The sequence below is a fragment of the Leiobunum rupestre genome, chromosome 1 (assembly GCF_980474605.1).
Source record: "Leiobunum rupestre chromosome 1, qqLeiRupe1.1.hap1, whole genome shotgun sequence".
Classification (NCBI taxonomy): domain Eukaryota; kingdom Metazoa; phylum Arthropoda; class Arachnida; order Opiliones; family Sclerosomatidae; genus Leiobunum; species Leiobunum rupestre.
Window position 1 is genome coordinate 63,754,312 of NC_143384.1, and position 23,187 is coordinate 63,777,498.

Sequence of the window (23,187 nt, forward strand, 5' to 3'; positions counted from 1 at the left end):
TGCGATAAATTCGGGACCTTGAAAAAAGCGGAAGTTATTTATTTCCAAATCCAAATATTGAACAACTTACGTCTGTTCGCGAGGCGTTGTTTAAAATGACTTATAGTCAAAGTCCTTTACGTTGTTACTCGTAGCCCATACTGGAATTTAAATAAAAAATGTTGTATAAAATTCTTTTAATTTTTTTTCTATTGCATAGAAACTGTTTTTCATGTTTTCAAAAAAATGAATCGAAACTGACTTTCTTGGGTTGTCTGATAATTAAAACCGCACTTAAAGGCCAACCAATGACGGTTTCCCACGGGAAAATTTGTATGCTGCATTAAGACCTTAGCCAGTTCTTACGTCGTTATAAAACCTTGTTCAGTTTGGGCTCTCCGAGTGCCCCATACTGACGGCAAAATTCACGCGGTAGTTATATCTCCACAGCCCGATGATCGTCAGAGTCTCCACCCTCATAAAATCCTCTAATTTATGCTTCCAAGACGCTGGATAACTAATGGACGCCTCAATTCCTAGTCAGCGCTAGTTGCCAAGGTGGAAACTTTCAATCATAATGACGTTCCCTTTTTAACATATGAATAAAAAGGGCTTTTAATATATTAACAGAAGAAAATGAATAAAGAGAAATTATCCGCAATTTTCAAGAAGATGAGCGCTGGAAGAGCCAGGATAGCTTAGTCGGTAAAGCTTGAGGGTTTTAACCTAAAGAGCCTCTGTTGAAGCCACAGTTTAAGAGGGAAGCCTGTTTGAAGAAAACTAAAATTTTTAAATTTCGTTGTCGGTTTTATTGAATGTTGTGACGTTACGATTTTGCCCGCTGAGGGTCGCCCGTGTAGCTCAGTCGGTAGAGCGTTAGGCTCTTAACCTAACGGTCCTGGGTTCGAGCCCCAGTTCGGGTGCTTAACCTTTTGCGGGAAGTTAAGAAACGTTCGACGGATGTGGTTTGCGATAAATTCGTGACCTTGAAAAAAAGCGGAAGTTATTTATTTCCAAATCCAAATATTGAACTACTTACGTCTGTTCGTCAGGCGTTGTTTTAAATGACTTATAGTCAGAGTCCTTTTCGTTGTTACTCGTAGCCCATACTGGAATTTAAATAAAAAATGTTGTATACAAATCTTTTAATTTTTTTTCTATTGCATAGAAACTGTTTTTCATGTTTTCAAAAAAATGAATCGAAACTGACTTTCTTGGGTGGTCTGATAATTAAAACCGCACTTAAAGGCCAACCAATGACGGTTTCCCACGGGAAATTTTGTGTGCTGCATTAAGACCTAAGCCAGTACTTACGTCGTTATAAAACCTTGTTCAGTTTGGGCTCTCCGAGTGCCCCATACTGACGGCAAAATTCACGCGGTAGTTATATCTCCACAGCCCGATGATCGTCAGAGTCTCCACCCTCATAAAATCCTCTAATTTATGCTTCCAAGACGCTGGATAACTAATGGACGCCTCAATTCCTAGTCAACGCTAGTTGCCAAGGTGGAAACTTTCAATCATAATGACGTTCCCTTTTTAACATATGAATAAAAAGGGCTTTTAATATATTAACAGAAGAAAATGAATAAAGAGAAATTATCCGCAATTTTCAAGAAGATGAGCGCTGGAAGAGCCAGGATAGCTTAGTCGGTAAAGTTTGAGGGTTTTAACCTAAAGAGCCTCTGTTGAAGCCACAGTTTAAGAGGGAAGCCTGTTTGAAGAAAACTAAAATTTTTAAATTTCGTTGTCGGTTTTATTGAATGTTGTGACGTTACGATTTTGCCCGCTGAGGGTCGCCCGTGTAGCTCAGTCGGTAGAGCGTTAGGCTCTTAACCTAACGGTCCTGGGTTCGAGCCCCAGTTCGGGTGCTTAACCTTTTGCGGGAAGTTAAGAAACGTTCGACGGATGTGGTTTGCGATAAATTCGTGACCTTGAAAAAAAGCGGAAGTTATTTATTTCCAAATCCAAATATTGAACTACTTACGTCTGTTCGTCAGGCGTTGTTTTAAATGACTTAAAGTCAGAGTCCTTTTCGTTGTTACTCGTAGCCCATACTGGAATTTAAATAAAAAATGTTGTATAAAAATCTTTTAATTTTTTTTCTATTGCATAGAAACTTTTTTTCATGTTTTAAAAAAAATTAATAGAAACTGACTTTCTTGGGTGGTCTGATAATTAAAACCGCACTTAAAGGCCAACCAATGACGGTTTCCCACGGGAAATTTTGTGTGCTGCATTAAGACCTTAGCCAGTTCTTACGTCGTTATAAAACCTTGTTCAGTTTGGGCTCTCCGAGTGCCCCATACTGACGGCAAAATTCACGCGGTAGTTATATCTCCACAGCCCGATGATCGTCAGAGTCTCCACCCTCATAAAATCCTCTAATTTATGCTTCCAAGACGCTGGATAACTAATGGACGCCTCAATTCCTAGTCAGCGTCAGTTGCCAAGGTGGAAACTTTCAATCATAATGACGTTCCCTTTTTAACATATGAATAAAAAGGGCTTTTAATATATTAACAGAAGAAAATGAATAAAGAGAAATTATCCGCAATTTTCAAGAAGATGAGCGCTGGAAGAGCCAGGATAGCTTAGTCGGTAAAGCTTGAGGGTTTTAACCTAAAGAGCCTCTGTTGAAGCCACAGTTTAAGAGGGAAGCCTGTTTGAAGAAAACTAAAATTTTTAAATTTCGTTGTCGGTTTTATTGAATGTTGTGACGTTACGATTTTGCCCGCTGAGGGTCGCCCGTGTAGCTCAGTCGGAAGAGCGTTAGGCTCTTAACCTAACGGTCCTGGGTTCGAGCCCCAGTTCGGGTGCTTAACCTTTTGCGGGAAGTTAAGAACGTTCGACGGAAGTGGTTTGCGATAAATTCGTGACCTTGAAAAAAAGCGGAAGTTATTTATTTCCAAATCCAAATATTGAACTACTTACGTCTGTTCGTCAGGCGTTGTTTTAAATGACTTATAGTCAGAGTCCTTTTCGTTGTTACTCGTAGCCCATACTGGAATTTAAATAAAAAATGTTGTATAAAAATCTTTTAATTTTTTTTCTATTGCATAGAAACTGTTTTTCATGTTTTAAAAAAAACGAAAAGAAACTGACTTTCTTGGGTGGTCTGATAATTAAAACCGCACTTAAAGGCCAACCAATGACGGTTTCCCACGGGAAATTTTGTGTGCTGCATTAAGACCTTAGCCAGTTCTTACGTCGTTATAAAACCTTGTTCAGTTTGGGCTCTCCGAGTGCCTCATACTGACGGCAAAATTCACGCGGTAGTTATATCTCCACAGCCCGATGATCGTCAGAGTCTCCACCCTCATAAAATCCTCTAATTTATGCTTCCAAGACGCTGGATAACTAATGGACGCCTCAATTCCTAGTCAGCGCCAGTTGCCAAGGTGGAAACTTTCAATCATAATGACGTTTCTTTTTTAACATATGAATAAAAAGGCTTTTTAATATATTAACAGAAGAAAATGAATAAAAAGAAATTATCCACAATTTTCAAGAAGATGAGCGCTGGAAGAGCCAGGATAGCTTAGTCGGTAAAGCTTAAGGGTTTTAACCTAAAGAGCCTCTGTTGAAGCCACAGTTTAAGAGGGAAGCCTGTTTGAAGAAAACTAAAATTTTTAAATTTCTTTGTCGGTTTTATTGAATGTTGTGACGTTAGGATTTTGCCCGCTGAGGGTCGCCCGTGTAGCTCAGTCGGTAGAGCGTTAGGCTCTTAACCTAACGGTCCTGGGTTCGAGCCCCAGTTCGGGTGCTTAACCTTTTGCGGGAAGTTAAGAAACGTTCGACGGATGTGGTTTGCAATAAATTCGTGACCTTGAAAAAAAGCGGAAGTTATTTATTTCCAAATCCAAATATTAAACTACTTACGTCTGTTCGCGAGGCGTTGTTTAAAATGACTTATAGTCAAAGTCCTTTACGTTGTTACTCGTAGCCCATACTGGAATTTAAATAAAAAATGTTGTATAAAAATCTTTTAATTTTTTTTCTATTGCATAGAAACTGTTTTTCATGTTTTCAAAAAAATGAATTGAAACTGACTTTCTTGGGTGGTCTAATAATTAAAACCGCACTTAAAGGCCAACCAATGACGGTTTCCCACGGGAAATTTTGTGTGCTGCATTAAGACCTAAGCCAGTTCTTACGTCGTTATAAAACCTTGTTCAGTTTGGGCTCTCCGAGTGCCCCATACTGACGGCATAATTCACGCGGTAGTTATATCTCCACAGCCCGATGATCGTCAGAGTCTCCACCCTCATAAAATCCTCTAATTTATGCTTCCAAGACGCTGGATAACTAATGGACGCCTCAATTCCTAGTCAGCGCCAGTTGCCAAGGTGGAAACTTTCAATCATAATGACGTTTCTTTTTTAACATATGAATAAAAAGGGCTTTTAATATATTAACAGAAGAAAATGAATAAAAAGAAATTATCCGCAATTTTCAAGAAGATGAGCGCTGGAAGAGCCAGGATAGCTTAGTCGGTAAAGCTTGAGGGTTTTAATCTAAAGAGCCTCTGTTGAAGCCACAGTTTAAGAGGGAAGCCTGTTTGAAGAAAACTAAAATTTTTAAATTTCGTTGTCGGTTTTATTGAATGTTGTGACGTTACGATTTTGCCCGCTGAGGGTCGCCCGTGTAGCTCAGTCGGTAGAGCGTTAGGCTCTTAACCTAACGGTCCTGGGTTCGAGCCCCAGTTCGGGTGCTTAACCTTTTGCGGGAAGTTAAGAAACGTTCGACGGATGTGGTTTGCGATAAATTCGAGACCTTGAAAAAAGCGGAAGTTATTTATTTCCAAATCCAAATATTGAACTACTTACGTCTGTTCGCGAGGCGTTGTTTAAAATGACTTATAGTCAAAGTCCTTTACGTTGTTACTCGTAGCCCATTCTGGAATTTAAATAAAAAATGTTGTATAAAAATTTTTTAATTTTTTTTCTATTGCATAGAAACTGTTTTTCATGTTTTCAAAAAAATGAATCGAAACTGACTTTCTAGGGTGGTCTGATAATTAAAACCGCACTTAAAGGCCAACCAATGACGGTTTCCCACGGGAAATTTTGTGTGCTGCATTAAGACCTTAGCCAGTTCTTACGTCGTTATAAAACCTTGTTCAGTTTGGGCTCTCCGAGTGCCCCATACTGACGGCAAAATTCACGCGGTAGTTATATCTCCACAGCCCGATGATCGTCAGAGTCTCCACCCTCATAAAATCCTCTAATTTATGCTTCCAAGACGCTGGATAACTAATGGACGCCTCAATTCCTAGTCAGCGCCAGTTGCCAAGGTGGAAACTTTCAATCATAATGACGTTTCTTTTTTAACATATGAATAAAAAGGGCTTTTAATATATTAACAGAAGAAAATGAATAAAAAGAAATTATCCGCAATTTTCAAGAAGATGAGCGCTGGAAGAGCCAGGATAGCTTAGTCGGTAAAGCTTGAGGGTTTTAACCTAAAGAGCCTCTGTTGAAGCCACAGTTTAAGAGGGAAGCCTGTTTGAAGAAAACTAAAATTTTTAAATTTCGTTCTCGGTTTTATTGAATGTTGTGACGTTACGATTTTGCCCGCTGAGGATCGCCCGTGTAGCTCAGTCGCTAGAGCGTTAGGCTCTTAACCTAACGGTCCTGGGTTGGAGCCTCAGTTCGGGTGCTTAACCTTTTGCGGGAAGTTAAGAAACGTTCGACGGATGTGGTTTGCGATAAATTCGTGACCTTGAAAAAAAGCGGAAGTTATTTATTTCCTAATCCAAATATTGAACTACTTACGTCTGTTCGTCAGGCGTTGTTTTAAATGACTTATAGTCAGAGTCCTTTTCGTTGTTACTCGTAGCCCATACTGGAATTTAAATAAAAAATGTTGTATAAAAATCTTTTAATTTTTTTTCTATTGCATAGAAACTGTTTTTCATGTTTTAAAAAAAACGAATAGAAACTGACTTTCTTGGGTGGTCTGATAATTAAAACCGCACTTAAAGGCCAACCAATGACGGTTTCCCACGGGAAATTTTGTGTGCTGCATTAAGACCTTAGCCAGTTCTTACGTCGTTATAAAACCTTGTTCAGTTTGGGCTCTCCGAGTGCCTCATACTGACGGCAAAATTCACGCGGTAGTTATATCTCCACAGCCCGATGATCGTCAGAGTCTCCACCCTCATAAAATCCTCTAATTTATGCTTCCAAGACGCTGGATAACTAATGGACGCCTCAATACCTAGTCAGCGCCAGTTGCCAAGGTGGAAACTTTCAATCATAATGACGTTTCTTTTTTAACATATGAATAAAAAGGGCTTTTAATATATTAACAGAAGAAAATGAATAAAAAGAAATTATCCGCAATTTTCAAGAAGATGAGCGCTGGAAGAGCCAGGATAGCTTAGTCAGTAAAGCTTGAGGGTTTTAACCTAAAGAGCCTCTGTTGAAGCCACAGTTTAAGAGGGAAGCCTGTTTGAAGAAAACTAAAATTTTTAAATTTCGTTCTCGGTTTTATTGAATGTTGTGACGTTACGATTTTGCCCGCTGAGGGTCGCCCGTGTAGCTCAGTCGGTAGAGCGTTAGGCTCTTAACCTAACGGTCCTGGGTTGGAGCCTCAGTTCGGGTGCTTAACCTTTTGCGGGAAGTTAAGAAACGTTCGACGGATGTGGTTTGCGATAAATTCGAGACCTTGAAAAAAGCGGAAGTTATTTATTTCCAAATCCAAATATTGAACTACTTACGTCTGTTCGCGAGGCGTTGTTTAAAATGACTTATAGTCAAAGTCCTTTACGTTGTTACTCGTAGCCTATTCTGGAATTTAAATAAAAAATGTTGTATAAAAATCTTTTAATTTTTTTTCTATTGCATAGAAACTGTTTTTCATGTTTTCAAAAAAATGAATCGAAACTGACTTTCTTGGGTGGTCTGATAATTAAAACCGCACTTAAAGGCCAACCAATGACGGTTTCCCACGGGAAATTTTGTGTGCTGCATTAAGACCTTAGCCAGTTCTTACGTCGTTATAAAACCTTGTTCAGTTTGGGCTCTCCGAGTGCCCCATACTGACGGCAAAATTCACGCGGTAGTTATATCTCCACAGCCCGATGATCGTCAGAGTCTCCACCCTCATAAAATCCTCTAATTTATGCTTCCAAGACGCTGGATAACTAATGGACGCCTCAATTCCTAGTCAGCGCCTGTTGCCAAGGTGGAAACTTTCAATCATAATGACGTTTCTTTTTTAACATATGAATAAAAAGGGCTTTTAATATATTAACAGAAGAAAATGAATAAAAAGAAATTATCCGCAATTTTCAAGAAGATGAGCGCTGGAAGAGCCAGGATAGATTAGTCGGTAAAGCTTGAGGGTTTTAACCTAAAGAGCCTCTGTTGAAGCCACAGTTTAAGAGGGAAGCCTGTTTGAAGAAAACTAAAATTTTTAAATTTAGTTGTCGGTTTTATTGAATGTTGTGACGTTACGATTTTGCCCGCTGAGGGTCGCCCGTGTAGCTCAGTCGGTAGAGCGTTAGGCTCTTAACCTAACGGTCCTGGGTTCGAGCCCCAGTTCGGGTGCTTAACCTTTTGCGGGAAGTTAAGAAACGTTCGACGGATGTGGTTTGCGATAAATTCGAGACCTTGAAAAAAGCGGAAGTTATTTATTTCCAAATCCAAATATTGAACTACTTACGTCTGTTCGCGAGGCGTTGTTTAAAATGACTTATAGTCAAAGTCCTTTACGTTGTTACTCGTAGCCCATTCTGGAATTTAAATAAAAAATGTTGTATAAAAATTTTTTAATTTTTTTTCTATTGCATAGAAACTGTTTTTCATGTTTTCAAAAAAATGAATCGAAACTGACTTTCTAGGGTGGTCTGATAATTAAAACCGCACTTAAAGGCCAACCAATGACGGTTTCCCACGGGAAATTTTGTGTGCTGCATTAAGACCTTAGCCAGTTCTTACGTCGTTATAAAACCTTGTTCAGTTTGGGCTCTCCGAGTGCCCCATACTGACGGCAAAATTCACGCGGTAGTTATATCTCCACAGCCCGATGATCGTCAGAGTCTCCACCCTCATAAAATCCTCTAATTTATGCTTCCAAGACGCTGGATAACTAATGGACGCCTCAATTCCTAGTCAGCGCCAGTTGCCAAGGTGGAAACTTTCAATCATAATGACGTTTCTTTTTTAACATATGAATAAAAAGGGCTTTTAATATATTAACAGAAGAAAATGAATAAAAAGAAATTATCCGCAATTTTCAAGAAGATGAGCGCTGGAAGAGCCAGGATAGCTTAGTCGGTAAAGCTTGAGGGTTTTAACCTAAAGAGCCTCTGTTGAAGCCACAGTTTAAGAGGGAAGCCTGTTTGAAGAAAACTAAAATTTTTAAATTTCGTTCTCGGTTTTATTGAATGTTGTGACGTTACGATTTTGCCCGCTGAGGGTCGCCCGTGTAGCTCAGTCGCTAGAGCGTTAGGCTCTTAACCTAACGGTCCTGGGTTGGAGCCTCAGTTCGGGTGCTTAACCTTTTGCGGGAAGTTAAGAAACGTTCGACGGATGTGGTTTGCGATAAATTCGTGACCTTGAAAAAAAGCGGAAGTTATTTATTTCCTAATCCAAATATTGAACTACTTACGTCTGTTCGTCAGGCGTTGTTTTAAATGACTTATAGTCAGAGTCCTTTTCGTTGTTACTCGTAGCCCATACTGGAATTTAAATAAAAAATGTTGTATAAAAATCTTTTAATTTTTTTTCTATTGCATAGAAACTGTTTTTCATGTTTTAAAAAAAACGAATAGAAACTGACTTTCTTGGGTGGTCTGATAATTAAAACCGCACTTAAAGGCCAACCAATGACGGTTTCCCACGGGAAATTTTGTGTGCTGCATTAAGACCTTAGCCAGTTCTTACGTCGTTATAAAACCTTGTTCAGTTTGGGCTCTCCGAGTGCCTCATACTGACGGCAAAATTCACGCGGTAGTTATATCTCCACAGCCCGATGATCGTCAGAGTCTCCACCCTCATAAAATCCTCTAATTTATGCTTCCAAGACGCTGGATAACTAATGGACGCCTCAATACCTAGTCAGCGCCAGTTGCCAAGGTGGAAACTTTCAATCATAATGACGTTTCTTTTTTAACATATGAATAAAAAGGGCTTTTAATATATTAACAGAAGAAAATGAATAAAAAGAAATTATCCGCAATTTTCAAGAAGATGAGCGCTGGAAGAGCCAGGATAGCTTAGTCAGTAAAGCTTGAGGGTTTTAACCTAAAGAGCCTCTGTTGAAGCCACAGTTTAAGAGGGAAGCCTGTTTGAAGAAAACTAAAATTTTTAAATTTCGTTCTCGGTTTTATTGAATGTTGTGACGTTACGATTTTGCCCGCTGAGGGTCGCCCGTGTAGCTCAGTCGGTAGAGCGTTAGGCTCTTAACCTAACGGTCCTGGGTTGGAGCCTCAGTTCGGGTGCTTAACCTTTTGCGGGAAGTTAAGAAACGTTCGACGGATGTGGTTTGCGATAAATTCGAGACCTTGAAAAAAGCGGAAGTTATTTATTTCCAAATCCAAATATTGAACTACTTACGTCTGTTCGCGAGGCGTTGTTTAAAATGACTTATAGTCAAAGTCCTTTACGTTGTTACTCGTAGCCTATTCTGGAATTTAAATAAAAAATGTTGTATAAAAATCTTTTAATTTTTTTTCTATTGCATAGAAACTGTTTTTCATGTTTTCAAAAAAATGAATCGAAACTGACTTTCTTGGGTGGTCTGATAATTAAAACCGCACTTAAAGGCCAACCAATGACGGTTTCCCACGGGAAATTTTGTGTGCTGCATTAAGACCTTAGCCAGTTCTTACGTCGTTATAAAACCTTGTTCAGTTTGGGCTCTCCGAGTGCCCCATACTGACGGCAAAATTCACGCGGTAGTTATATCTCCACAGCCCGATGATCGTCAGAGTCTCCACCCTCATAAAATCCTCTAATTTATGCTTCCAAGACGCTGGATAACTAATGGACGCCTCAATTCCTAGTCAGCGCCAGTTGCCAAGGTGGAAACTTTCAATCATAATGACGTTTCTTTTTTAACATATGAATAAAAAGGGCTTTTAATATATTAACAGAAGAAAATGAATAAAAAGAAATTATCCGCAATTTTCAAGAAGATGAGCGCTGGAAGAGCCAGGATAGATTAGTCGGTAAAGCTTGAGGGTTTTAACCTAAAGAGCCTCTGTTGAAGCCACAGTTTAAGAGGGAAGCCTGTTTGAAGAAAACTAAAATTTTTAAATTTAGTTGTCGGTTTTATTGAATGTTGTGACGTTACGATTTTGCCCGCTGAGGGTCGCCCGTGTAGCTCAGTCGGTAGAGCGTTAGGCTCTTAACCTAACGGTCCTGGGTTCGAGCCCCAGTTCGGGTGCTTAACCTTTTGCGGGAAGTTAAGAAACGTTCGACGGATGTGGTTTGCGATAAATTCGAGACCTTGAAAAAAGCGGAAGTTATTTATTTCCAAATCCAAATATTGAACTACTTACGTCTGTTCGCGAGGCGTTGTTTAAAATAACTTATAGTCAAAGTCCTTTACGTTGTTACTCGTAGCCCATACTGGAATTTAAATAAAAAATGTTGTATAAAAATCTTTTAATTTTTTTTCTATTGCATAGAAACTGTTTTTCATGTTTTCAAAAAAATGAATCGAAACTGACTTTCTTGGGTGGTCTGATAATTAAAACCGCACTTAAAGGCCAACCAATGACGGTTTCCCACGGGAAATTTTGTGTGCTGCATTAAGACCTTAGCCAGTTCTTACGTCGTTATAAAACCTTGTTCAGTTTGGGCTCTCCGAGTGCCCCATACTGACGGCAAAATTCACGCGGTAGTTATATCTCCACAGCCCGATGATCGTCAGAGTCTCCACCCTCATAAAATCCTCTAATTTATGCTTCCAAGACGCTGGATAACTAATGGACGCCTCAATTCCTAGTCAGCGCCAGTTGCCAAGGTGGAAACTTTCAATCATAATGACGTTTCTTTTTTAACATATGAATAAAAAGGGCTTTTAATATATTAACAGAAGAAAATGAATAAAAAGAAATTATCCGCAATTTTCAAGAAGATGAGCGCTGGAAGAGCCAGGATAGCTTAGTCGGTAAAGCTTGAGGGTTTTAACCTAAAGAGCCTCTGTTGAAGCCACAGTTTAAGAGGGAAGCCTGTTTGAAGAAAACTAAAATTTTTAAATTTAGTTGTCGGTTTTATTGAATGTTGTGACGTTACGATTTTGCCCGCTGAGGGTCGCCCGTGTAGCTCAGTCGGTAGAGCGTTAGGCTCTTAACCTAACGGTCCTGGGTTCGAGCCCCAGTTCGGGTGCTTAACCTTTTGCGGGAAGTTAAGAAACGTTCGACGGATGTGGTTTGCGATAAATTCGAGACCTTGAAAAAAGCGGAAGTTATTTATTTCCAAATCCAAATATTGAACTACTTACGTCTGTTCGCGAGGCGTTGTTTAAAATGACTTATAGTCAAAGTCCTTTACGTTGTTACTCGTAGCCCATACTGGAATTTAAATAAAAAATGTTGTATAAAAATCTTTTAATTTTTTTTCTATTGCATAGAAACTGTTTTTCATGTTTTCAAAAAAATGAATCGAAACTGACTTTCTTGGGTGGTCTAATAATTAAAACCGCACTTAAAGGACAACCAATGACGGTTTCCCACGGGAAATTTTGTGTGCTGCATTAAGACCTAAGCCAGTTCTTACGTCGTTATAAAACCTTGTTCAGTTTGGGCTCTCCGAGTGCCCCATACTGACGGCAAAATTCACGCGGTAGTTATATCTCCACAGCCCGATGATCGTCAGAGTCTCCACCCTCATAAAATCCTCTAATTTATGCTTCCAAGACGCTGGATAACTAATGGACGCCTCAATTCCTAGTCAGCGCCAGTTGCCAAGGTGGAAACTTTCAATCATAATGACGTTTCTTTTTTAACATATGAATAAAAAGGGCTTTTAATATATTAACAGAAGAAAATGAATAAAAAGAAATTATCCGCAATTTTCAAGAAGATGAGCGCTGGAAGAGCCAGGATAGCTTAGTCGGTAAAGCTTAAGGGTTTTAACCTAAAGAGCCTCTGTTGAAGCCACAGTTTAAGAGGGAAGCCTGTTTGAAGAAAACTAAAATTTTTAAATTTCGTTGTCGGTTTTATTGAATGTTGTGACGTTACGATTTTGCCCGCTGAGGGTTGCCCGTGTAGCTCAGTCGGTAGAGCGTTAGGCTCTTAACCTAACGGTCCTGGGTTGGAGCCTCAGTTCGGGTGCTTAACCTTTTGCGGGAAGTTAAGAAACGTTCGACGGATGTGGTTTGCGATAAATTCGAGACCTTGAAAAAAGCGGAAGTTATTTATTTCCAAATCCAAATATTGAACTACTTACGTCTGTTCGCGAGGCGTTGTTTAAAATGACTTATAGTCAAAGTCCTTTACGTTGTTACTCGTAGCCCATACTGGAATTTAAATAAAAAATGTTGTATAAAAATCTTTTAATTTTTTTTCTATTGCATAGAAACTGTTTTTCATGTTTTCAAAAAAATGAATCGAAACTGACTTTCTTGGGTGGTCTGATAATTAAAACCGCACTTAAAGGCCAACCAATGACGGATTCCCACGGGAAATTTTGTGTGCTGCATTAAGACCTTAGCCAGTTCTTACGTCGTTATAAAACCTTGTTCAGTTTGGGCTCTCCGAGTGCCCCATACTGACGGCAAAATTCACGCGGTAGTTATATCTCCACAGCCCGATGATCGTCAGAGTCTCCACCCTCATAAAATCCTCTAATTTATGCTTCCAAGACGCTGGATAACTAATGGACGCCTCAATTCCTAGTCAGCGCCAGTTGCCAAGGTGGAAACTTTCAATCATAATGACGTTTCTTTTTTAACATATGAATAAAAAGGGCTTTTAATATATTAACAGAAGAAAATGAATAAAAAGAAATTATCCGCAATTTTCAAGAAGATGAGCGCTGGAAGAGCCAGGATAGATTAGTCGGTAAAGCTTGAGGGTTTTAACCTAAAGAGCCTCTGTTGAAGCCACAGTTTAAGAGGGAAGCCTGTTTGAAGAAAACTAAAATTTTTAAATTTAGTTGTCGGTTTTATTGAATGTTGTGACGTTACGATTTTGCCCGCTGAGGGTCGCCCGTGTAGCTCAGTCGGTAGAGCGTTAGGCTCTTAACCTAACGGTCCTGGGTTCGAGCCCCAGTTCGGGTGCTTAACCTTTTGCGGGAAGTTAAGAAACGTTCGACGGATGTGGTTTGCGATAAATTCGAGACCTTGAAAAAAGCGGAAGTTATTTATTTCCAAATCCAAATATTGAACTACTTACGTCTGTTCGCGAGGCGTTGTTTAAAATAACTTATAGTCAAAGTCCTTTACGTTGTTACTCGTAGCCCATACTGGAATTTAAATAAAAAATGTTGTATAAAAATCTTTTAATTTTTTTTCTATTGCATAGAAACTGTTTTTCATGTTTTCAAAAAAATGAATCGAAACTGACTTTCTTGGGTGGTCTGATAATTAAAACCGCACTTAAAGGCCAACCAATGACGGTTTCCCACGGGAAATTTTGTGTGCTGCATTAAGACCTTAGCCAGTTCTTACGTCGTTATAAAACCTTGTTCAGTTTGGGCTCTCCGAGTGCCCCATACTGACGGCAAAATTCACGCGGTAGTTATATCTCCACAGCCCGATGATCGTCAGAGTCTCCACCCTCATAAAATCCTCTAATTTATGCTTCCAAGACGCTGGATAACTAATGGACGCCTCAATTCCTAGTCAGCGCCAGTTGCCAAGGTGGAAACTTTCAATCATAATGACGTTTCTTTTTTAACATATGAATAAAAAGGGCTTTTAATATATTAACAGAAGAAAATGAATAAAAAGAAATTATCCGCAATTTTCAAGAAGATGAGCGCTGGAAGAGCCAGGATAGCTTAGTCGGTAAAGCTTGAGGGTTTTAACCTAAAGAGCCTCTGTTGAAGCCACAGTTTAAGAGGGAAGCCTGTTTGAAGAAAACTAAAATTTTTAAATTTAGTTGTCGGTTTTATTGAATGTTGTGACGTTACGATTTTGCCCGCTGAGGGTCGCCCGTGTAGCTCAGTCGGTAGAGCGTTAGGCTCTTAACCTAACGGTCCTGGGTTCGAGCCCCAGTTCGGGTGCTTAACCTTTTGCGGGAAGTAAAGAAACGTTCGACGGATGTGGTTTGCGATAAATTCGAGACCTTGAAAAAAGCGGAAGTTATTTATTTCCAAATCCAAATATTGAACTACTTACGTCTGTTCGCGAGGCGTTGTTTAAAATGACTTATAGTCAAAGTCCTTTACGTTGTTACTCGTAGCCCATACTGGAATTTAAATAAAAAATGTTGTATAAAAATCTTTTAATTTTTTTTCTATTGCATAGAAACTGTTTTTCATGTTTTCAAAAAAATGAATCGAAACTGACTTTCTTGGGTGGTCTAATAATTAAAACCGCACTTAAAGGACAACCAATGACGGTTTCCCACGGGAAATTTTGTGTGCTGCATTAAGACCTAAGCCAGTTCTTACGTCGTTATAAAACCTTGTTCAGTTTGGGCTCTCCGAGTGCCCCATACTGACGGCAAAATTCACGCGGTAGTTATATCTCCACAGCCCGATGATCGTCAGAGTCTCCACCCTCATAAAATCCTCTAATTTATGCTTCCAAGACGCTGGATAACTAATGGACGCCTCAATTCCTAGTCAGCGCCAGTTGCCAAGGTGGAAACTTTCAATCATAATGACGTTTCTTTTTTAACATATGAATAAAAAGGGCTTTTAATATATTAACAGAAGAAAATGAATAAAAATAAATTATCCGCAATTTTCTAGAAGATGAGCGCTGGAAGAGCCAGGATAGCTTAGTCGGTAAAGCTTAAGGGTTTTAACCTAAAGAGCCTCTGTTGAAGCCACAGTTTAAGAGGGAAGCCTGTTTGAAGAAAACTAAAATTTTTAAATTTCGTTGTCGGTTTTATTGAATGTTGTGACGTTACGATTTTGCCCGCTGATGGTCGCCCGTGTAGCTCAGTCGGTAGAGCGTTAGGCTCTTAACCTAACGGTCCTGGGTTCGAGCCCCAGTTCGGGTGCTTAACCTTTTGCGGGAAGTTAAGAAACGTTCGACGGATGTGGTTTGCGATAAATTCGTGACCTTGAAAAAAAGCGGAAGTTATTTATTTCCAAATCCAAATATTGAACTACTTACGTCTGTTCGTCAGGCGTTGTTTTAAATGTCTTATAGTCAGAGTCCTTTTCGTTGTTACTCGTAGCCCATACTGGAATTTAAATAAAAAATGTTGTATACAAATCTTTTAATTTTTTTTCTATTGCATAGAAACTGTTTTTCATGTTTTCAAAAAAATGAATCGAAACTGACTTTCTTGGGTGGTCTAATAATTAAAACCGCACTTAAAGGCCAACCAATGACGGTTTCCCACGGGAAATTTTGTGTGCTGCATTAAGACCTAAGCCAGTTCTTACGTCGTTATAAAACCTTGTTCAGTTTGGGCTCTCCGAGTGCCCCATACTGACGGCAAAATTCACGCGGTAGTTATATCTCCACAGCCCGATGATCGTCAGAGTCTCCACCCTCATAAAATCCTCTAATTTATGCTTCCAAGACGCTGGATAACTAATGGACGCCTCAATTCCTAGTCAGCGCTAGTTGCCAAGGTGGAAACTTTCAATCATAATGGCGTTCCCTTTTTAACATATGAATAAAAAGGGCTTTTAATATATTAACAGAAGAAAATGAATAAAGAGAAATTATCCGCAATTTTCAAGAAGATGAGCGCTGGAAGAGCCAGGATAGCTTAGTCGGTAAAGCTTGAGGGTTTTAACCTAAAGAGCCTCTGTTGCAGCCACAGTTTAAGAGGGAAGCCTGTTTGAAGAAAACTAAAATTTTTAAATTTCGTTGTCGGTTTTATTGAATGTTGTGACCTTACGATTTTGCCCGCTGAGGGTCGCCAGTGTAGCTCAGTCGGTAGAGCGTTAGGCTCTTAACCTAACGGTCCTGGGTTCGAGCCCCAGTTCGGGTGCTTAACCTTTTGCGGGAAGTTAAGAAACGTTCGACGGATGTGGTTTGCGATAAATTCGAGACCTTGAAAAAAGCGGAAGTTATTTATTTCCAAATCCAAATATTGAACTACTTACGTCTGTTCGCGAGGCGTTGTTTAAAATGACTTATAGTCAAAGTCCTTTACGTTGTTACTCGTAGCCCATTCTGGAATTTAAATAAAAAATGTTGTATAAAAATCTTTTAATTTTTTTTCTATTGCATAGAATCTGTTTTTCATGTTTTCAAAAAAATGAATCGAAACTGACTTTCTTGGGTGGTCTGATAATTAAAACCGCACTTAAAGGCCAACCAATGACGGTTTCCCACGGGAAATTTTGTGTGCTGCATTAAGACCTTAGCCAGTTCTTACGTCGTTATAAAACCTTGTTCAGTTTGGGCTCTCCGAGTGCCCCATACTGACGGCAAAATTCACGCGGTAGTTATATCTCCACAGCCCGATGATCGTCAGAGTCTCCACCCTCATAAAATCCTCTAATTTATGCTTCCAAGACGCTGGATAACTAATGGACACCTCAATTCCTAGTCAGCGCCAGTTGCCAAGGTGGAAACTTTCAATCATAATGTCGTTTCTTTTTTAACATATGAATAAAAAGGGCTTTTAATATATTAACAGAAGAAAATGAATAAAAAGAAATTATCCGCAATTTTCAAGAAGATGAGCGCTGGAAGAGCCAGGATAGCTTAGTCGGTAAAGCTTAAGGGTTTTAACCTAAAGAGCCTCTGTTGAAGCCACAGTTTAAGAGGGAAGCCTGTTTGAAGAAAACTAAAATTTTTAAATTTCGTTGTCGGTTTTATTGAATGTTGTGACGTTACGATTTTGCCCGCTGAGGGTCGCCCGTGTAGCTCAGTCGGTAGAGCGTTAGGCTCTTAACCTAACGGTCCTGGGTTCGAGCCCCAGTTCGGGTGCTAAACCTTTTGCGGGAAGTAAAGAAACGTTCGACGGATGTGGTTTGTGATAAATTCGTGAACTTGAAAAAAAGCGGAAGTTATTTATTTCCAAATCCAAATATTGAACTATTTACGTCTGTTCGTCAGGCGTTGTTTTAAATGTCTTATAGTCAGAGTCCTTTTCGTTGTTACTCGTAGCCCATACTGGAATTTAAATAAAAAATGTTGTATACAAATCTTTTAATTTTTTTTCTATTGCATAGAAACTGTTTTTCATGTTTTCAAAAAAATGAATCGAAACTGACTTTCTTGGGTGGTCTGATAATTAAAACCGCACTTAAAGGCCAACCAATGTAGGTTTCCCACAGGAAATTTTGTGTGCTGCATTAAGACCTTAGCCAGTTCTTACGTCGTTATAAAACCTTGTTCAGTTTGGGCTCTCCGAGTGCCCCATACTGACGGCAAAATTCACGCGGTAGTTATATCTCCACAGCCCGATGATCGTCAGAGTCTCCACCCTCATAAAATCCTCTAATTTATGCTTCCAAGACGCTGGATAACTAATGGACACCTCAATTCCTAGTCAGCGCCAGTTGCCAAGGTGGAAACTTTCAATCATAATGTCGTTTCTTTTTTAACATATGAATAAAAAGGGCTTTTAATATATTAACAGAAGAAAATGAATAAAAAGAAATTATCCGCAATTTTCAAGAAGATGAGCGCTGGAAGAGCCAGGATAGCTTAGTCGGTAAAGCTAAAGGGTTTTAACCTAAAGAGCCTCTGTTGAAGCCACAGTTTAAGAGGGAAGCCTGTTTGAAGAAAACTAAAATTTTTAAATTTCGTTGTCGGTTTTATTGAATGTTGTGAGAGATAAGTGAGGCGTTCTACCGATAAGGGGGCACCTGCGGGCGGGGGAAACGGGGGTGAAACGGGCCCCTGTAGGGGCCCCCATTTTGCGGCAATATTCGGCGGGGTCAAAAGGTTAGCTGATTTACGATGTTACCCTTATAAAACCTAACCCTGGGTGAATAGGTTATCTGCCCCTATGGCGGTGTGGACAATAAATAGGGTGAAACAGGCCCCTGTAGGGCCCCCATTTTGCGTACATTTTCGGCGGGGTCAAAAGGTTAGCTGTTTTACGAGGTTGATTTACGATGTTAGGTCAATAGGTTATCTGCCCCTATGGACACGATGCAAACAGCCGTTAAATAAGGGTGAAACAGGCCCCTGTAGGGTCCCCCATTTTGCGTACATTTTCGGCAGGTCAATAGGTTAGCTGATTTACGATGTTAGGTCAATAGGTTATCTGCCCCTATGGTGGTGACACGATGTTATGCAAACAGCCGGCCCGTCATAGTTAATAGCTGGAGGCACCCCATTTTAGGTCAAAAGGTTAGCTGATTTACGATGTTATAACCCATAAAACCCAGGTGCTAACCCATTTTAGGTCAATAGGTTATCTGCCCCTATGGCGGTGACACGATGTTATGCAAACAGCCTAGGTGGTAACCCAATTTAGGTCAAAAGGTTAGATGATTTACGATGTTATAACCCATAAAACCCGGGTTATAACCCATAAAACCCAGGTGCTAACCCATTATAGGTCAATAGGTTATCTGCCCCACCCTATGGCGGTGACACGATGTTATGCAAACAGCCTACCCGTCATAGTGAATGTCACCCCCCTGTCTTTCGAGTTGGTTGGTTTTCGCCGACAAACACTTTCGGGCCCCTAAGGGTAGCGTAAAATAGCGGGCGTTCATCGGTAAAAGTGTTTTGGAAAAAAAGAGCAGAGTGTATACAAATTATAAGGTTTTATTTAGATATTCAAAGTTACAGTACATTAAGCGGATGAAAACGTTTAAAGATAAAACAATTTAGTTTTAATATATTTATGGTGTGTAGATACCATATTAAACAAATTGTAAAAGTTAAATACACAAAACATATTTTGGTTGGCCACTGTTTCTTTAAAATCGTCAATAATTTTAAATGCTGTTACGTAATTGGACGCATAGCGGACAACGGTATCATACCTTTCATGTTCATCCGATAGAAATAAATTGTTGGGTGCACATGGTTCTTTATACAATATTTCGTAAATTTTACGATAATTATCGGTTATAACGTAACCCATTAATTCAAAGAGTTTTTGGTTCACTTTAAGGAGTTGAATGTGCGAATTAATGAAATATTTGAGTCTGTCCAATTCTCGAGTTTCCGGCGCTTTGATTACGACCGACGCTTCGGATATCGTACTTTGCAAGGTTAATTCTTTTTGGTCAGACATGGCGGCGGTCACTAGCGCATCAGATAGCGGGAACGGTGATCGAAAGGGCAACCGTTGGGGATCATTTATTTGTTCCCAGTGGCCGTATAAATCATCCCAGGCGCGCGAAGACATTTCAAAGACCTGGTGTGTGATTTTATTGCATAGAGCTACAGATATATCGAGCTCAGACGTAAAACCCGTAGTAACGAAAAGCTCGGATGAAAGTGAATACCGAGGGTTAACTTTCCGCTGAGTCGGATCAAATTTAGACATTTTAGTAGGCGCTGGAACGTTATCTACACAGCTTCGTTTAGACATGATGCTCGAGAAACGGTTTGTAGTGTACTGCCGATGGATGACGGGGATGAATCCCTTATATAGCGATAATAATTTTATGACGTAATCAGGATGACGTAATGGGTTGACTCAATGACTCACGCGATTAGTCAAATTTTGCGGTGTTATGTGTATAGCGACGGCCATATTGGTAAACCAAAGAGATAGAAATTCTACAAGTCCCATTAAAAGTAAAATCAACGCGATTAGTAATGCGTTTTTAGGATTGTTCGCGATAAGGCGAGTAACGGGAAAGGCGGGATCGTCCCTATTCGGTAGGGCTTGTGGAATCATCTGACATGATGTTATGCAAACAGCCAGTAGCTATAAACCCGAGTAATGGGCCCCCTACGGCATCTGTCAAACACTTTTTTCCACGTGCGAGTGGTGTTATGAAATAAATCCAAATAGTTCAATGGGTCGAGCCCTTTGTGTATCTATTCATAACTATTTTCACCGACAAACACTTTCCCCGTGTAACATTATTTTCAAACACTTTTACGATGCGCAAAGCTATCCGTCTTACGGAATATCGGCCCTAAGGGGTAAAGGGTAGATAGAGGATGGCCCTTGCCCCCCGCGCGTAAAATAGACACAGCGGGTGTCCCCTCTCGCTAGCTAAAAGTGTCGTTTTTACATCAGGTGTGGATTCTTCGCGCTAAAATGGTTATAACAAACGATTGTTCCCACCAAAAATGTAAAATCCATCTCCGCTGTTCTCGGATGAGGACGTAGCCATTTAAGTTTTTATCAATTTTTATATTTTTAGCTTGGCGATGTATTCCAAAATTAAATGGTAACCAGTATGCGTTACAATTTCAAGATGCAAGATACTCGAGAATGGTAAAATAGTCTATATTTAAAGTTAAAATGCGAAAACTATATTTGTATAGTCGAAATTTATTTTAACGTATTAAAATAAAAATTCATCTTTCTGACAAGAGTCTTACCCATCATACATACACCATCTAATCTGGAATCTATGTTTAACAATTGGAGGAATTCGTGTTTACGATAGGCTCTTTTTTAACGTAACTTAGTACATTAATTGAGTATTTTGAAATATTTTAATATCGGAATTTTTTTTGATGTATTAAAAGTAGAGTTAAGATGCTTTTATAGTATTTTCTATGTATTAGCATATCTGAACTTGCGGTTCAATTTTGGGTACATGGACCACTTACACGCTAATGATATTCAAATGAAGTTTAAAAATATTTCCATTTGAACGAGTCCCTCTTTTTATATCAGCAAAGTACTGAACGATTCTATCTTATGGATTTAAATAGTTCTAACAATAGTACAACTACAACATTTGAGAAAGACACTTTTCCCATTGTGAAAGTGGAATACAAAATAAGAATCACTTCAATTTAAAACGCACTTTAAATTTAAGTATAGACTATTTTACCATTCTCGAGTAACTCTTTTTTCTTTAAAAGCTGAAGAAATATTAGAAACGACATCAGTGATCAATTAATTGTTTCCGAGTATGACAGACGATTTTTGATATTAAAGAGTCATTTTTCAAAAGTAAGATTGTTTTAGGTTATATTTTTTAAAGCTAGCTTAGAAATCACATTATTTTTATATATAATTATTTAGTTGTAATGTTAATTCTTAATTACTGGTAGCCTTCACTAGAAACTATTATAAGAATTATATATGAATTTATAACCAAGCGTGTATTTACCACTAGTGAATGCAATATCAGTCGAAGAATTGAAGAAAGACGGAATCACGTCATTATTAAGAACTGGTGACTACTTCTGTATATATTGTGACGGTTCAGTTTTTCATGTTCCAACTGTCGGATGGCTAGCATGGTACTGTGACGGATACTCAATCTGTTTGAAGTACCGTAAAGCTGTTTATTTCCAATCAAAAAGAATTCTAAGTATAAGAATTCCTCCAGGTGTATTAAAAGCGTTACCACGCATATATTTGTGTTTAAATTGTGATATGTTGGGCACTAAGAGAGCAGCCAATTTGTCATATTGCGAAGTAACTGGTGGATGTTGTGTATTTCCAAAAATTAAAAAATAATAATAGTATGTGTGTGTTTTTCTATTATTTTTCCACCTATATTTGGCGTATTGAAAGCTATTTTAACGTATTGAACGTAGAGTCAGGGGTTTTTATAGTATTTTACTACCTATATTTACATTTTGGAAAGCTATTTAAACGTATTGAGCGTACAGAGTATTTTGCATTATTTATGTTAATAAAAGGTAATTATTGTAGAAAATAAAAGATATTTTAATTAAAACATTTCGGTGATCTATTCCAAAATTAAATGGTAACCCCGTATGCGTAACAATTTCAATATGCAAGATACTCGAGAATGGTAAAATAGTCTATATTTAAAGTTAAAATGCGAAAACTATATTTGTAGTGTTCAATTTAAAAGAAAATTACTTCAGCTTTTAAATAAGATTTTTTTTCTGTATCTACCCTATATCATTTACATATTATTTTTTTATTCTAATTTAACCATAACTTTAAAAACGTTGCACGTCTGAATAGCTGTGTAGAGTACGATTAACAGAGATAAATATTTCTGGGTTCAGTTAATGTGATGATTCGAGTGAAAAATTTGAATATGTTAAAGTTATTGGATTGAAGGAAACTTCAGTGTTTTCAGAGTGATAATTAAGGGAAGTTGCCGTACAATATAGTTGAAAATTATCTTTTTAAGTCTGTGTCCACCCATTGATTATGTTAAGAAGTGAAAAAATTTCATTTAGCAAGCTTTTCTTCAATTTCGGTATCCACCCTGTATCATTTAAAAGCTCAAGCATTGTTTTTATCAAGTTAATTTCAAAAATATCTTAAAACAAGCTTCCCTAAGTCTGACTAGCTCTGTAGGGTAATAATAAAATAGCTAAATATTTTTTGGGTTTAATACTTGTGATGCTTAGTGAAAATTTTCCATATATTACAGTATTAGGTGGGCTAATTATTTTTTTCACCTGCTACCATTCTCAACGGGTGAACATAGAATAACAAAGATAATTGTCCAATATATTTAAAGCCAACTTTCCTTACATTTCTCTATGAAAACACTGAAGCTTCTTTCAATGCGATAACTTTATTACATTCATTTTTTTTCCAGAATTACAATTATTGAATCGAAAAAAATATGGAACCACCCTAGAATTAACCAACACAGGTATTCAGAAGAGATGGTGTTCAATTTAAAAAAATTACTTTTTTTGGATCCACCCTATATCAGTTATATAAAACCTGAAATTATTTATTTTTTTGAATTCTAATTTAACCATCACTTTAAAAACGGTAACTCCCCTTAAATTTCAAACTGAAAACACTAAAGTTTCATGCAATCCAATAACTTTGACTTTTGAAATTTTTTCACTCAGAATCATCACATTAAATGGGAGCCACTCTGTATCGTAAAAGTAAAAGCTCAAGCAATTTTTTTTCCAAATTCATTTTTAACTTATCTTAAAACACGCTTCACTAAGTCTGACTAGCTCTGTAGGTTAATAATAAAATAGCTAAATATTTTTTGGATTCAATAATTTTGATTCTGAGTGAAATATTTGCATATATTACAGTATTAGTTTGAC

The 23,187-nt window shown here is 38.4% G+C and overlaps 16 non-coding genes across 16 annotated transcripts; all 16 read left to right on the top strand.

Moving 5' to 3' along the window:
- The first annotated feature begins 829 nt into the window (after window positions 1-829).
- Window positions 830-902, top strand: TRNAK-CUU (transfer RNA lysine (anticodon CUU)). The gene has a single exon. It is a non-coding gene; the product is annotated as a tRNA-Lys (tRNA).
- Window positions 903-1,777: 875 nt separating this feature from the next.
- On the top strand, window positions 1,778-1,850 carry TRNAK-CUU (transfer RNA lysine (anticodon CUU)). The gene has a single exon. It is a non-coding gene; the product is annotated as a tRNA-Lys (tRNA).
- An 875-nt stretch (window positions 1,851-2,725) lies between these two features.
- TRNAK-CUU (transfer RNA lysine (anticodon CUU)) lies at window positions 2,726-2,798 on the top strand. Its single transcript has one exon. It is a non-coding gene; the product is annotated as a tRNA-Lys (tRNA).
- An 874-nt stretch (window positions 2,799-3,672) lies between these two features.
- On the top strand, window positions 3,673-3,745 carry TRNAK-CUU (transfer RNA lysine (anticodon CUU)). The gene has a single exon. It is a non-coding gene; the product is annotated as a tRNA-Lys (tRNA).
- Window positions 3,746-4,620: 875 nt separating this feature from the next.
- On the top strand, window positions 4,621-4,693 carry TRNAK-CUU (transfer RNA lysine (anticodon CUU)). The gene has a single exon. It is a non-coding gene; the product is annotated as a tRNA-Lys (tRNA).
- A 1,822-nt stretch (window positions 4,694-6,515) lies between these two features.
- TRNAK-CUU (transfer RNA lysine (anticodon CUU)) lies at window positions 6,516-6,588 on the top strand. Its single transcript has one exon. It is a non-coding gene; the product is annotated as a tRNA-Lys (tRNA).
- Window positions 6,589-7,462: 874 nt separating this feature from the next.
- TRNAK-CUU (transfer RNA lysine (anticodon CUU)) lies at window positions 7,463-7,535 on the top strand. The gene has a single exon. It is a non-coding gene; the product is annotated as a tRNA-Lys (tRNA).
- Window positions 7,536-9,357: 1,822 nt separating this feature from the next.
- On the top strand, window positions 9,358-9,430 carry TRNAK-CUU (transfer RNA lysine (anticodon CUU)). The gene has a single exon. It is a non-coding gene; the product is annotated as a tRNA-Lys (tRNA).
- An 874-nt stretch (window positions 9,431-10,304) lies between these two features.
- TRNAK-CUU (transfer RNA lysine (anticodon CUU)) lies at window positions 10,305-10,377 on the top strand. The gene has a single exon. It is a non-coding gene; the product is annotated as a tRNA-Lys (tRNA).
- Window positions 10,378-11,251: 874 nt separating this feature from the next.
- On the top strand, window positions 11,252-11,324 carry TRNAK-CUU (transfer RNA lysine (anticodon CUU)). The gene has a single exon. It is a non-coding gene; the product is annotated as a tRNA-Lys (tRNA).
- Window positions 11,325-12,198: 874 nt separating this feature from the next.
- Window positions 12,199-12,271, top strand: TRNAK-CUU (transfer RNA lysine (anticodon CUU)). The gene has a single exon. It is a non-coding gene; the product is annotated as a tRNA-Lys (tRNA).
- Window positions 12,272-13,145: 874 nt separating this feature from the next.
- TRNAK-CUU (transfer RNA lysine (anticodon CUU)) lies at window positions 13,146-13,218 on the top strand. The gene has a single exon. It is a non-coding gene; the product is annotated as a tRNA-Lys (tRNA).
- Window positions 13,219-14,092: 874 nt separating this feature from the next.
- TRNAK-CUU (transfer RNA lysine (anticodon CUU)) lies at window positions 14,093-14,165 on the top strand. Its single transcript has one exon. It is a non-coding gene; the product is annotated as a tRNA-Lys (tRNA).
- An 874-nt stretch (window positions 14,166-15,039) lies between these two features.
- On the top strand, window positions 15,040-15,112 carry TRNAK-CUU (transfer RNA lysine (anticodon CUU)). Its single transcript has one exon. It is a non-coding gene; the product is annotated as a tRNA-Lys (tRNA).
- Window positions 15,113-15,987: 875 nt separating this feature from the next.
- Window positions 15,988-16,060, top strand: TRNAK-CUU (transfer RNA lysine (anticodon CUU)). Its single transcript has one exon. It is a non-coding gene; the product is annotated as a tRNA-Lys (tRNA).
- An 874-nt stretch (window positions 16,061-16,934) lies between these two features.
- On the top strand, window positions 16,935-17,007 carry TRNAK-CUU (transfer RNA lysine (anticodon CUU)). Its single transcript has one exon. It is a non-coding gene; the product is annotated as a tRNA-Lys (tRNA).
- The last annotated feature ends 6,180 nt before the right edge of the window (window positions 17,008-23,187 follow it).